The sequence below is a fragment of the Euprymna scolopes genome, chromosome 14 (genome assembly GCF_053919585.1).
Source record: "Euprymna scolopes isolate OS-2025 chromosome 14, ASM5391958v1, whole genome shotgun sequence".
NCBI classification, from domain to species: Eukaryota; Metazoa; Mollusca; class Cephalopoda; order Sepiida; family Sepiolidae; genus Euprymna; species Euprymna scolopes.
In genome coordinates this window covers 143,209,056-143,223,299 of record NC_136495.1, presented here as the reverse complement: position 1 = coordinate 143,223,299, position 14,244 = coordinate 143,209,056, and positions in this window count along the sequence as shown.

Below are 14,244 nucleotides of genomic sequence, written 5' to 3'. Positions count from 1 at the left end.
ATTTACTAGATTAGGAAGTCGATTTTCACCAATATCGATGCCAGAAAATAATGGTTTCGAACATTCCTTGACCATCAGAAAATCCTATTTGTCTTTCCTGTTAGTATTGGAAACCATGAATATATCGACATGTCTACTTGTAGAAAATAATAGCTGTGATGTTGGATGTATTAGTCCTGTTTAGATTGTCACATATATATTTTTTTAACTCCGTGTCGGTTACATTAGCACAAAAACTAATAACTCACACTATCTAAACGATAATTACATGAGACCCTTAAAAATTGCGTATTTACATTTTATTGGTTTCATTGTCGTTTCTTAATTTTGGAGATAAGGATTGGTTATTGATATTATTTGGATTCACCGGACTACTGTTCCTATCTTGAGTGTGATTTCCACAACATCTCTGTCGATTTAGCCGCCGACCTTTTTTTGAGTGTATTTTGTCGAACTAGGGTATGTTACTGTCAAACACGGAAATTTAGACGGAATTTCAGCAGAGCTCTTTATTTGCTTCACGAGTGAAGCGTCCTCTTGTTTGGTGAGCAACGACTAAATATATGTCCTAGGTAATTCGCAATTGGGGTTTTTCGTCGCCTACACTGAAGATTGAACCATCAACCCTCAGGAGAATATCACTTTTTACAATCGATTTCTCAAGTACTTTAACCACTACTCTACAGGTCCTTCAAGTATGTCGAAGATTACAGCGACCGAAACCTTGATAAAATCCCATTCAAAATTAGACCAGTAGTCCGATTAATCTTTTCAGTATCATATTGATAACATACTAAGATTTAACGAACCTATTCCGAAAACATAATACGAATCCAATTGAATAAATGAATTCATAGGAATTGACCACATTGCAGGACCCAAAATGTTTAGAATATACAATTAAATTTAAATAATATTACGCATTACTGAATTCATGCACTCTACTGCCATTTCATATATTAAAAGCACACAGGTGCAAAACATATTTATGGTTTCATTGCAAAGAACGTATTTCGCCTCATTTCATTAAATTCGTCTTTTAAATCTTATCGCAGGATTAATCATTTTGATTAATCCCAGCTGGTTTTAAACCAGGTTTGCACTTAGAATTAAATTAGCAGCGAGTTGCGGGCGTTTAAAACTGAATTATTTTTTTAATTGTATTAGCAGAATGCACCTGCAATGCATACATATAATTTATAACCTGGTGCAGTCTAAAAATGCGATGAAAAAATGCGATGAAAAATCCGATTAATTTAAAATAACAACGTTAATGATATTGTTAATATAATTGATCTATATTAGAGCGTACATTTTTATATATACTTAAGCAATTAGATAAAGATAGCGTGTGTTACAAATGTGTGAGCAGTCCTACGTTAGCTATATAGTTTATATATATATCCCTTGAAACTTCCTGGTTATGAGATTATTCGAACGTATGGTAAATGTATCTTTATCCGGGTGTGTTTTCGATAACGCAAAACAGATCCTATCTGAAATAAGGTGCTGATTATGTCCAGTAATAAACTTATAACTAAAACAACAAGAACATATTTCGATATGAAATGAAAAGTAATAGATTAGCACAGGCATCCTCTTCTAAGCGTAAAGCTAAACGAAACTGGCGACACGTTTGCTAGGCATGGTTCAAATATTCCCAGAGTCAGCCAGGCAGATGGGCCGTAATGATGGCAACATTAGTGGATGTTTATAACTGATTTATCTATAAGCTGTTAAATGGAATATGTTTTTACGAGATTTCTGCATTGATTCCGTATAAGAGAAGTTCCTCTTTCAAACCCGATTATCAAAAACATCACAGTAGGCGATTCTAGATGCCGGAACTTAATAATAATATAGTTATCATTGAAATTGTTGGCTTTTTAGATATCGAGTTAAAAGCCTTACTGTTACAAAGTATAAAACATATGATGTAGCCTGGACCACAATATTATTATGCAACTATAGCAATGTCTCCTCATTTGCCCTTTAAGACTTAGTAGCAACATGCTTTACTTTGGGTGAATTGGCATTAATCATAACAAACAAATGAATAAAAAACAAACAAATAGTGATTTTTTTTCTATTCAGATTTCAGTGCTTCCACTTCTTTTGATCATGATACGACAAGTCTAATAATATATACTCATTGATACTCATTGACAAGTCTAATAATATATACTCATTGATAGCTGCCCATGTCGTTTTTTCCTACATTCGAATAGAAAGGACCCAGTTCCTTATTAATGTACATCTCATGAATAGTGTTATAGTGGAGGGACATATTGCATTATTTGTCTTCTAGTTTTACTCAACATAATTTAAGCTTGTCTTCGTATTTTCTATATATATATTTATAAAGGTGTATACAATGTATTCTTTATAGAAAGCTACCTATGCACGGTAATGCACACTAAGGTTGGAGGAACAATGTATGCTTGGCTTTCCTGTAATCTCTGTTTAATTCGTTTACCAAACACAGGTGAATTCTATGGAAAACTCATGTGATTTCAAAAATAATTGCCAGTTATTTTACTCTAGCAATAAAAGAGGCTATTGGATGTAGTCTTTCCCACAGGAAGTTTTCCGAAATTTCCAGTATTGGTCTCAGTCGATTAAAATCGTTTCTGTTATCGCAACAGTAATCGACCAGTGCTTTTCTTTCTAAACAATGGCTACGTTTCTCTGAAATCAATGTAGCAAGGTGTCTCCCAACTATTCAATGTCCTTTTATGTTGACAGTTCATGGTGCTTTCTGTGATAGATAGTTTTCCACCATTGGTATTTCACTATCAGATGAAAATAGCGCAGTTTATATATATATATATATCGTTCGACTGGTAGTAATCGTGACACCCTGCACTGAAGAATCCCGATAGGATTAAACACTAGTGTCTGTAGGTATTTAATTATTATAGTAAAAAAATAATTATGACAGCCCCTTTAAGAAATTCGTTTCTTATCGTTGAGCACTTTCCGTTGAATTAAAAGTCGGTCAATTTAGCTCTTATGCGTAGATCATCGTATAACGATTTGATCACTGTCTGTCTGACGTAATGAACGTTTAAATTAAAATGTTTAAAATTCAACGCTATTTCACACGGTTAATAGTAGCCGAATGGATACGGCCTCCGCTAATCGAGCCAGAGATGTCTCGTGTCGCGGGGTTCGAATCGTTCGACTGGTAGTAATCGTGACACCCTGCACTGAAGAATCCCGAAAGGATGAAACACTAGTGTCTGTAGGTATTTAATTATTATAGTAAAAAAATAATTATGACAGCCCCTTTAAGAAATTCGTTTCTTATCGTTGAGCACTTTCAGTTGAATTAAAAGTCGGTCAATTTAGCTCTTATGCGTAGATCATCGTATAACGATTTGATCACTGTCTGTCTGACGTAATGAACGTTTAAATTAAAATGTTTAAAATTCAACGCTATTTCACACGGTTAATAGTAGCCGAATGGATACGGCCTCCGCTAATCGAGCCAGAGATGTCTCGTGTCGCGGGGTTCGAATCGTTCGACTGGTAGTAATCGTGACACCCTGCACTGAAGAATCCCGAAAGGATGAAACACTAGTGTCTGTAGGTATTTAATTATTATAGTAAAAAAATAATTATATATATATATATATATATATATATATATATATATATATATATTCTAAAATGTATTGCGAAGTTGACATTGAACGGAATTTGCTAACAGTGCCCAGGACATGCTGATTTTTATACTCGACATTTAAATCGAAGTATATTTTTAATCAACTTTTCATCGAGTCTATATATTTAAACCTATCGCTGTTTACTGTATATTTAAGTGTTAACTTTTAATTCTCATTTACGCTCCTTCGCATATTTACTTCAACTAACGGATGGTGATTCCTAGACGAATCGAAAGCGCTCGTGAAAACAACAACAACAATATATATATATATATATATATATATATATATGTGCATATATATATATAATATATCTATATATATATATGTATATTGTGTCAGGTCATGTCATATGTTACTGGTTCCATTTAACCCAGTACTACATGCCTCATGGTCGGGTCATCGGCGACTAAACTGGTTTCTCCACCAGACTTTTTTGGTGAGAAGTGTGGCTCTTCTCTCTGAAAGGGCGAATAAAAACTTTATCGGGGTCAACGGACAACTTGCCCCGTGTGTGTTTGTGTGTATGTATGTATGTGTGTGTATGTATGTGTGGGTGTTGGGGTGGAAAGGGCTCCTGTAAGCCGTTCTGAAGACAACCATTCTAGGAGAAGCAAATTTCTGATTAAAAAAAGAAACATAAATCGGGAGACCAGTACCCGTACTGAGCTGATCTGCAGTTTAAGTTGGTGCTGGTTATCTTGCTCTTGCTTATTGCCGGATCTCAACATTAGCTGTCGTACAAAGCTAAGACTCTGTAACATCACTTGTGTATAAATGCTCCAGCAGGCATTTGTCTATTAAAATGGTCCTGTAGCGATGGAAAATTTGTGACACGTGGAGGCTTGAAATGCTGGAAGCGTGTAATAATTGACCATCCTCAGTGTTATGCCTGCTTGGGCGTGTGAATTCACCGGTAGGGATTAAAAAAAAAAAGAACAACTCATTTTTTTGCTCATGGACTTTAAGTGCTTGAGGGAGTGGCACTCGTCTGACAAGACGTTGCAATCACCATAAATATATATAAATATATATATATATATATATATATATATATGTGTGTGTGTGTGTGTGTGTGTGTGTGTGTGTATGTAACTCTTGGATCCTTCGTAATTAATAGTCTAAATAACTAAACTAATAGTTGCTTCGACATTTTGGCATAATACGTTTGCTGTACCCATGCGTTTTTTATATATCTCTTTTTAGTTATAGCATTATACTTAATTTTCTATAATAAATAGGTGGTTTTCTTTGTACCGATAGGCCATCTTTATTTTTGGACAATTATTTATCACCGCTTGCTGTCACGTGACCAGTGTTTCCAATTTAGCGGGTTTCTCGCTAGATCTGGAGATTTCGTTTGCAATCTAGCGGGGAATTCTAGAAAATCGGGAGATATTTCGCACCCGCACACCCGCAATTTTAGATTAAAAAATAAAGAAAAGCGATGGAAAATACTTTAAAACATAAAATAAACTCATTCATGTAAGTAAAAAAAAAGTAGCATTTATTGACTGTGGTAACAATTAGTTATTGATTATTTGCTTTTTTTTTTCACCTTTTTTGCGGCTATCCATTCTTAAATCTCGCTATAAAATCGATGTTTTCAACTACATTTTAGGGGGGGCATTCCAACCTCCGTAGTTTAGTCAAAAATTCTAAAAAGCAAGAAACAACAGCAAAAATAATAACTAATACCAAATCAGTAGAATTAACTATCTACCAACCTAAATATTTTAACATGCTAAAACAATTTTTTTTTTCTAATCTCCAAATATGTTGTACAAAGTTGATTTTACACACGAAAAATAATAATGAACAAATGTCTGCTTATCGCTTAAGGCGTAAGGAGGCTAAATTTCTCAAAAGTTGTAAACAAATGACTAGGTGTATCAGAATATTTGTATGAATTTTTGATACCACTGACACAAAACTGTGAATAAAATATACAAAATCTCGTAATTTTTCTTTGAAAAGGGGCTGTTTATTTTCTTTATCGATTATACTTCAATAATAAAGTTTTAAAGTTGTATAAAAAGTAATAGAAATATTATTTTTTATTTAAAAAAAACAGTAATGAAATTAATTGAAATTTAAAAACTCAGTATTTTCAATTTTTTAAATTTAAAAATCTATCCTAATTTTTCTATTGATTCAATTTGTACGATATTTTCAGGGTCAATGTGCAATTTTACGCTCTTTCCACTAAACCGAATATACTATTTTAGACAAACGATTTTTTTTCAATTCAAGCTCCCCCCCCATTTTAAAATGTCTATTAAAAAGTAAATAATTAATTTACTCACCAATGTTTTATATATCACAAATTGAAGATAAAAGATCAATAAAGAATATATTCAAATTTAAAACAAAAATAGTAGTGTTTTGTAGAAATTTACCTGTAAAGTCGGAAGTTTAAAACCTTTTAAAAAAAAAGTTATTTGTTTTTGTTTTTCTTTACACAAAACCTTGGTCGTTGCTCCTTTAATTGAAAAAAAAAACTTAGCGTCTTAATTATATTTTTCGAGTAGTTATAAGCTTAGAAAGACAGCCGACAAAATTAATTCACGCCTCCCATTCTGAAATGTCTATTAAAAAGTAAATAATTCATTTACTCACCAAAGTGTTATAAATAACAAATTGAAGATAAAAGATAAATAAATAATATATTTACATTTAAAACAAAACAGTAGTGTATTTTAGAAATTTACCTGTAAAGTCCGAAGTTTAAAACCTTTTTTTAAAAAACACGTTTTTGTTTTTTGTTGTGTTTTTTTAATGAAACCTTGCTCCTTGCTCTTTTAATTGAAAAATATTAGGCCTTTAATTACATTTTTCGAGTAGTTATAAGCTTGGAAAATTGGGTGGGATTATTCAATATTTTTCACGAAATTTATTACACACCTAACAAATGACATATTTACCACTAACCCTAAGTGCGAGTTGCACTCCCAAATTAAGAGTTAGTGATAGTCATAGCTTTTTTATACGATTTTCCAAGAGTGAAGTCTGCAATGGGTAAACGACAATTTATTGTTGGAAAGGCAATTTTAATAAAAGAAATGAAATAAAAAAAATAACTTAAAGTTTCAGCACGTATAAAAGTTACTTGAATTTTACTTCATTTGGTATCAGATATTTTTGTTATTATTTACAATTTCTCGAATATTAATCATTTTACACAGATGATTGTGTTGTTGATACTTACTAACCCCCACCAAGAGCCGTCATTCATGATTTTACTTATTTTTTACTAATCTTTAGACGTTTATTTTATTTAATTGTCAGCATGAACCATGTTTTTTAAGATGCAGCATATGCTAACACTTCAGCAAAGTTTACTGTATTTATTTTTTAGCAAACATTAATAACAGAAAGTTTTCCACTTTATTTATTTTCTTGCATAATTAATGATGAAAGTATTTTTCTGTTTTTCTTAACACTGGTAGAAAAACAGTAATTTGTACAGTCTCTAGAAAAAAAATCAAACTTTTCTCTACGTTCACCTAACTATTTATAATGTTCATATAAAGCATTCATCTGTTCTTTGTATAATAAAAATTCCGTTTGAAAAAAATACACGTTTACTGCCAAATTTCTTTTAAAAAGGGTGCAAGTTTTCCTGAAAAAAAAAACAAAAAAAATATTTCACCTAACAATTTATGGTAAAAAATTAATTTTTGTGGGGAAAAAAACAACAACTTTTATTGATAAAAAAAATGGCGAAAAAAATAAAATTAAATGAATTAACAAAATGCAATTATCTTGAGGAATGTGCTCCATTTAACCAAACTGAGCAACAGCACCGCGAGGCCGGGTACAGCTATATATATATATATATATATATATATATATATATATATATATATATATATATATATATATATATATATATATATATATATATATATATAAATTCAATGCATCATCTATAAACAGAATATGGAATGGAACCAAATTGCAGTAATTCATTTTTATGTCTAAATTGTCGTATTTCTAGTATAATTACAATGAAAAAATCAATGGCGCATTATGTTCATAACTGTCTCTTATTGCATTTTATACGTATATATAATATATACAACACACTGTATAAAAAGACACACACTATGAAAATCTAACGAGAAAATAATCAAAGAAACACAGAATAACAAACAAGAACTCCTGCTGCCCTGGTTCCTTGCAGTCTATATGATTACGACACGCAAGAACAGATCTGAAACGAAGGGAAAAATGTCGTCAAACTGCATCGTATGCAAACTTTTATAACAGAGAAAAGAGAGTTAACTTTGACATTTATTATTAGGTCTTAATTTTCTCTTTTATTTTATTATTTCATTTTTTTTTGTATGAAGCTCAAACTGGTATAATGGGTTATTTTACTGTTTTATTATTACTCATGTTTTAAAAAGTATTTTATTGTAAAGTATTTATATTTATTTTATTTATATTTTGCAGTCATACTCACTGCAATTGATCTGCGCTTAGTAAACATACATACCAACAAGATATTTCATTTTTCTATTAGTGTGACACTGATTATGAATGGATTATGTTTTACTTCCTTTCGCTGTTGTCCCTAAAATATGACCTTTCAAAAATTATATAGACTTTCTCAGTTTTTTTATATTTTTTTGTTTATTTTTCTTATTATTGTTCCTCAGAAATAAAATAATTGCTGGTTTAGAAAATACTTTTCATTCGATAAAATTCTACGATGATTTTTTGCCAACAGTTGGATTTACGCGTATTTATATGATGTATTACTAAGCATACACAATTTATACATCGATTATTTTGTCTAAAATACCGCCCTGTATCCCTTTTTACAAAGACACACACAAACACACACACACAGACACACCCATATATATATATATGTATATATATATATGTATATATTTGTATATATATATGTTTGTGTGTGTTGCAATCATTTTATACAATTAAATTGAAAATATATAAGTAGAACATATCCCAAAATAACCAAATAAATAGGTCGCATGACAGTGAGTATCATTATGAATTTCAATAACCTAATGAAATTCGGCTGTTTTACTGTATAACTCACTACACTGAATACTTCAATATAAAAAAAATTGATGATAAAATAAATATAAATTATAGAATAGTAATAAATTGTATAAATTAATATTTAATTAATTTACTCTGATAAAGCACAATATAATCTCATAGTCGCTTAACTATCTACCTGTAGATAATAATGATAATAATAATAATAATAATAATAATAATAATAATAATAATTATTATTATAATAATAATGATAATAATAATAATAATAATAATAATGGCAATAATAATAATAATGATAATAATAATAATGATGATGATAATAATAATAATAATAATGATAATAATAATAATGATGATGATGATGATGATCATAATAATAATAATAATAATAATAATACGTGAGATTACAACACAATGAGGGGGCTTCCAATGTGTTTCCCTATCAGCTTTACTGTCTATCATAGGCATGATGCCCCTGAATAATATACTAAGAAAAAGCAAACCAGGATGCAAGTACAGTAAAGGATATGAAAAGATAAACCACTAAATATATGTAGCTGACGTGAAACTAAGAGCAAGAAATGATTATAAACACAGCCAAAATCTTTTGCGATGATATACGATGGAATTCGGTATGGAAAAGTGCGAACTGGTGATAATGAAAATGGAAAAAAAAATGGAAGCAGCGGAATGCATGAAATTACTTAAGCGAACGGAGATAAGGTCAATTAGTTAACACGATAGCTATTTGGATAGGTCTAGAATATATTTGGACGTTCTAGAAAGGCGACCACTTAAACAATAGAAATGAAAGAGAATATTTTTCGAAGCACAAGAAGCAAATCTAATTAAATGTATACACACATTGGAAATTCTCCCAGTAAGGTACGCTTGACCATTTATAAATTAAACCAAAGACATACTGAGGTCTCTTGACCAGAAGACAAAAAAATTGATGTCAATGCATTACACAGAAATATGTTTTTTATTATAGAGGACTTCGCTAATAACTAAAAAACAAATATAAATATATATAATGCAGACCACCGAAAGAATAATTACCACATTAAGAGGCATTGTAGGAGGTAAATAAATAAAACAAGAAATATTAGGGGGGGAATATCGGGGTAGAAGCACATGATTCATAAGATTGACCTAAGACTATAGAAATATTTATCCCTAATAAAACGGGCGCAAGAGAAATTAACTAGAATCCAAACAATGGACGGCAAGACACAAGAAAACAGCAAATGAGGAATCTGTATACAAAGAGACGAAACAATATCCACATACTAAACGAATGCAGCAACCTAACCCCCAAAGTACAAAAATAGATACGATTAAATGGGGAAGGCAATACACGGAATTATGCAAACAATTCCATCCTGAACGTGCCGATAAATGGAACAAGCACAAACAGGCAGAGGCACTTGAAAAGAAGTCACACTCTTCTATGGAGCATGGATATACAAACGATGAACCAATCAAAGCAAAGATCTTACACAATCAGGAAAACTACTGCCAGAGTGTTGATTTTGTCGTTCTAACAACCATAGATTTAAAAGCAAGAAACAGAGAAGCGGAGCACGTATACGGAACTGGCCAAATACCTTAAAAGGATCTGAAAATGAAGACAGTCAAAATAATAGCACGAATAGTTGAAGCCCTAGGAACAATATGGAACAATTTTTAAAAGAAAATGGGAGAGATTCGAATTTGTGTATGGCTTAGAATATACAACAGATTACAATAACGAAAGCGACTGAAATAGTACGAAAATCCTTTAATGCGGAGACTAACGATTTGATATATGGACTCTGCAAGAAAGATAAACCAAAAGGAACATCACATGCAATCATGAAATGTGAAACTGTAATTGTAAGCAAACACACACAGGATCGTGTCTTCCGACCTCCCCTTTTTTTCGTGTGTCACTATAAAGAGACGGCACATCAAATAAGTAAAAATAAAGGAGACTGAAAAAAAAACAGAGGAGAAAGAACAGAACCAGATTTCCGCAAAGAAGGTTGGGGTATTGAGAAGGCTTATTGCCGTCCAAATGCCAGTGAAAACCTATAAACACTACCAATTAGGAATCGTCGTAAGCAGATCTGGCGTTAAATGAAAATCCTCTGCAGATTTTGTCAAAAAATCGGGACACTCGTTGCTATACAGACTCTAGAGAATGCCACAACCTGTTCTGAAAGAGATAACATTGAAGATGGTCTGTGTGAGTACTTCTAGCTAGTAAATACTCCTCCTACTACTACTACTAATACTACAAAAAAAAATAATAATAATAGTAGAAGTAGTAGTAGTAGTAAGAATGAAGCAACACAGGAAAATGAATTAACTAAATTAGAAAATGTAAGGGAACTTTCAAACTAGAAAAAAACAAAGTTTTCATCCTTAAGAAAGCAGGAGTCCTTAAACGTTTACTGGGGCAGAAAAGGTGAAACGTTGATAAGTATAAACCTAAACCCTGTCATCTAGACAGTAAGCATGAAGTTTAAAGAAAGAAAAAAATAGACTGAGTAAGAAAAAACTGGGCCAATAAAACCTGGATGGAAAATGACATCAACAAATAAGTCTTTTCATGCATTTGTTTTTGCATGTTTTTGACAGTATGGACAAAATTGAAATCCGGACGATTTTTGTTCCAGTTGAAACTAAACCGAAAAGCTGTCAAGGCTCCTGATATCAACGGTACGTTTGGTTGAGAAACTACTAACAAACCTGTGCCACAAACGTGCTTCCAAAAATTTTACAATGCTGACTAGAGACTCGAAAATGCAGACGTTCGCGGCCAGCCGTCTAGAGATAATAACGCACATTTGAAAGCCTTAATTAAAGCCGATCCTCGCAAAATCATATGAGAAGTTACTGTTGAACTTGATGTCTACCACTCAATCACCGTTTGCCATTTATTGCAAACAGAGATGAAAAAAAAGGTTGGAGAAATGGGTGCCGCATGAATTGAATGATGATAATAAAAAAAAAACTTCTGTTGAGGTCTCTTCAATGCTGCTGCTGCGCAAAAAAAAAAAAACAGACTCAAACGGATTGTGGCGGGTGATGAGATGTGGATCCTATTAGTCAAACGGCGACATTTGGGAGAGTGGTTGGATTCCGTAGAAGCTCTATAAAACCCTTCCCGAAGCCGAAACTAAATAAAAAAGTGTATGGTGTCTCTTTGGTTATCTACGTCTGGTCTTTTCCATCCCAGAGTCTTGAATACGGCCGACACGATTACGGCGGGGAAGTACTGCTGACAAATTGACGAAAGGCACCAGAAGCTTCAACTTATGTGCCCGAGATTTGTCAACAGACCCTACAGAATCTGAATGAATTGGGCTACGAGATTCTGCATCCTTTCTCATATTCACTGGAACTTTTTCAAGCATTCCGAAAACTTCCTTTCGAAAAATGTTTCACAAGTCGAGATAATTTCGAATCGGCCTTCAATGACTTCATCTTTTCCAGAACTCCGGAGTTCTATGATAATGGGATGAAAATTTCTTTCCCGTTTTCAAAAATATATCGATTTTAATGGTTTTTATTTGGATTAATAATGCTCATTGTAAAAGGAATTATGATCTGTTGAAGTTTAACGTTAAAAACTACATTACTTTTTGCACCAAACTTATATATATGTATATATATATATATATATATATATATATATATATATATATATATATATATATATATATATATTCAAGCAAATATTATTAAATACAACGGAGTCTTATAATTCTTTTTTTTTAATTTTTCAATTTTTCGTATTGTCTTTTTTGTTTCAAAATCAAATATATATATATATATATATATATATATATATATATATATATATATATATATATATATATATATACTAGCATGAGTGCCACGCGTTGCCCGGTTGTTTGGAGGTGTATGTTGAACCAAAAAATAAGTGGTAGTAGGAAGGCAGGCTCGTACACGTACCCCAAAGGAGGAAAATAACGGGGAAAATCTGACGTCTTTGCTGACATTCAAAAGGAGAAAATATCGGCGAAAAAATATGTTGAATATCTTTACATGTCCTTATATGATTTTAACAAAATAAATAAGAAAAAAATACTCATTTAAGTAAATGTGTATGTACACATGTATATGAATAACGTTTTAATGTGTATATGCATATACATAACATAATCCAACCTTTCCACATACACATGTATAGACTCTGCCCAGAATGGGAAGGACTTAAGCATTTTTTCCGTTTTCACTAGCTTGTGATCTGTAATAGTGTACTTCTACATTTTTATAAGAAATCTTGATTATCCCCCCTGAAATAGGGACGAAACGTTAATTAGTATTTCATTAATTCTCGGGGTTCCTTCTCAAATAGCAGATACACGCACACACACACACCCACTGACACAGACACACACACACATACACACACACACACACACATATATATATATATATTTAGGTGTGTGTTGGTGTATGTATTTGTGTATATGGTGTGCGCATTTAAATCGCATATATTAACAGACAAAACCATTAAGTTAAAAAAGAACGTTTGTTGCAATTGTGTGCATCTTCCTATGTAATAGATATGGAATTATACACATTTGTATTCTTAACCCTCGTATATGTACACCAAAAAAACTGTCTCCCACAAAGTACGTGTCATCATTGTTCTTTTTTTATTGCAAATGCCACATCACGTTTTTTATGACATAAAATTTACATTTAATATTAATTACACTCACTGTTTAATTTACGACCGCTTTGTGCGTTCGTTGTATACTTGCTTCTGTTATATACTGGTTGTATTAAGATGACGTATATTTTGTATTGTTGTTGTTGTTCGTTTTAGGAGAGCCTTACTTAGATATCTAGAGACAGGGTACATACTTCTATAGGAACACCAAGCATTTAATTAAACTAAGAGACGTTTTAATATCTCGATACATAGGCATTTATACATATATGTTTGTTGTAAATCGGCTAGTGATTAGAATGACAGCTGATTTTATTTGCCAATGAATAACGAGACACTTTGTTATAAAACAACTTGGTTTATTTAGTAAACATTCATATATACAACATGCGGTGGTGGAGGCGGTGATGGGAGAGGTGTGGGTTGCTTATGTGACCGGCAGTTCTTCGTGGTCTTTCTGTTTCTCCTTCTGTCCTTGTTTTTTTTTACCATCTCACTTTTATGGAGTCTTCGACCTGGTAACCCATAAACCAATTGACGTCATTGACCCATATTTTGACCAGCCTGGCGTTTTCTTTTTGTCAGACCCCCGAGCGAATTATGTTATCTTCAGGTCATCACATTTTTGTCAGCCTGGACATGAGTTAATTCGCACCTTGCTCTATAAAACGGCCTTACCCATAAAACGAGTTGCGTCATAGGACCAGGTCATCACAATTTCCGGGTTACATTTTTGTTGGCCCGGATTTTGAGTTCGTTCGCAACTTGCTTCACCATAACATTTCTCTATCAGCCTTCTCTATTTCTCATCGTAGATTTCCAGTCTGAGCATATACACATACGAAT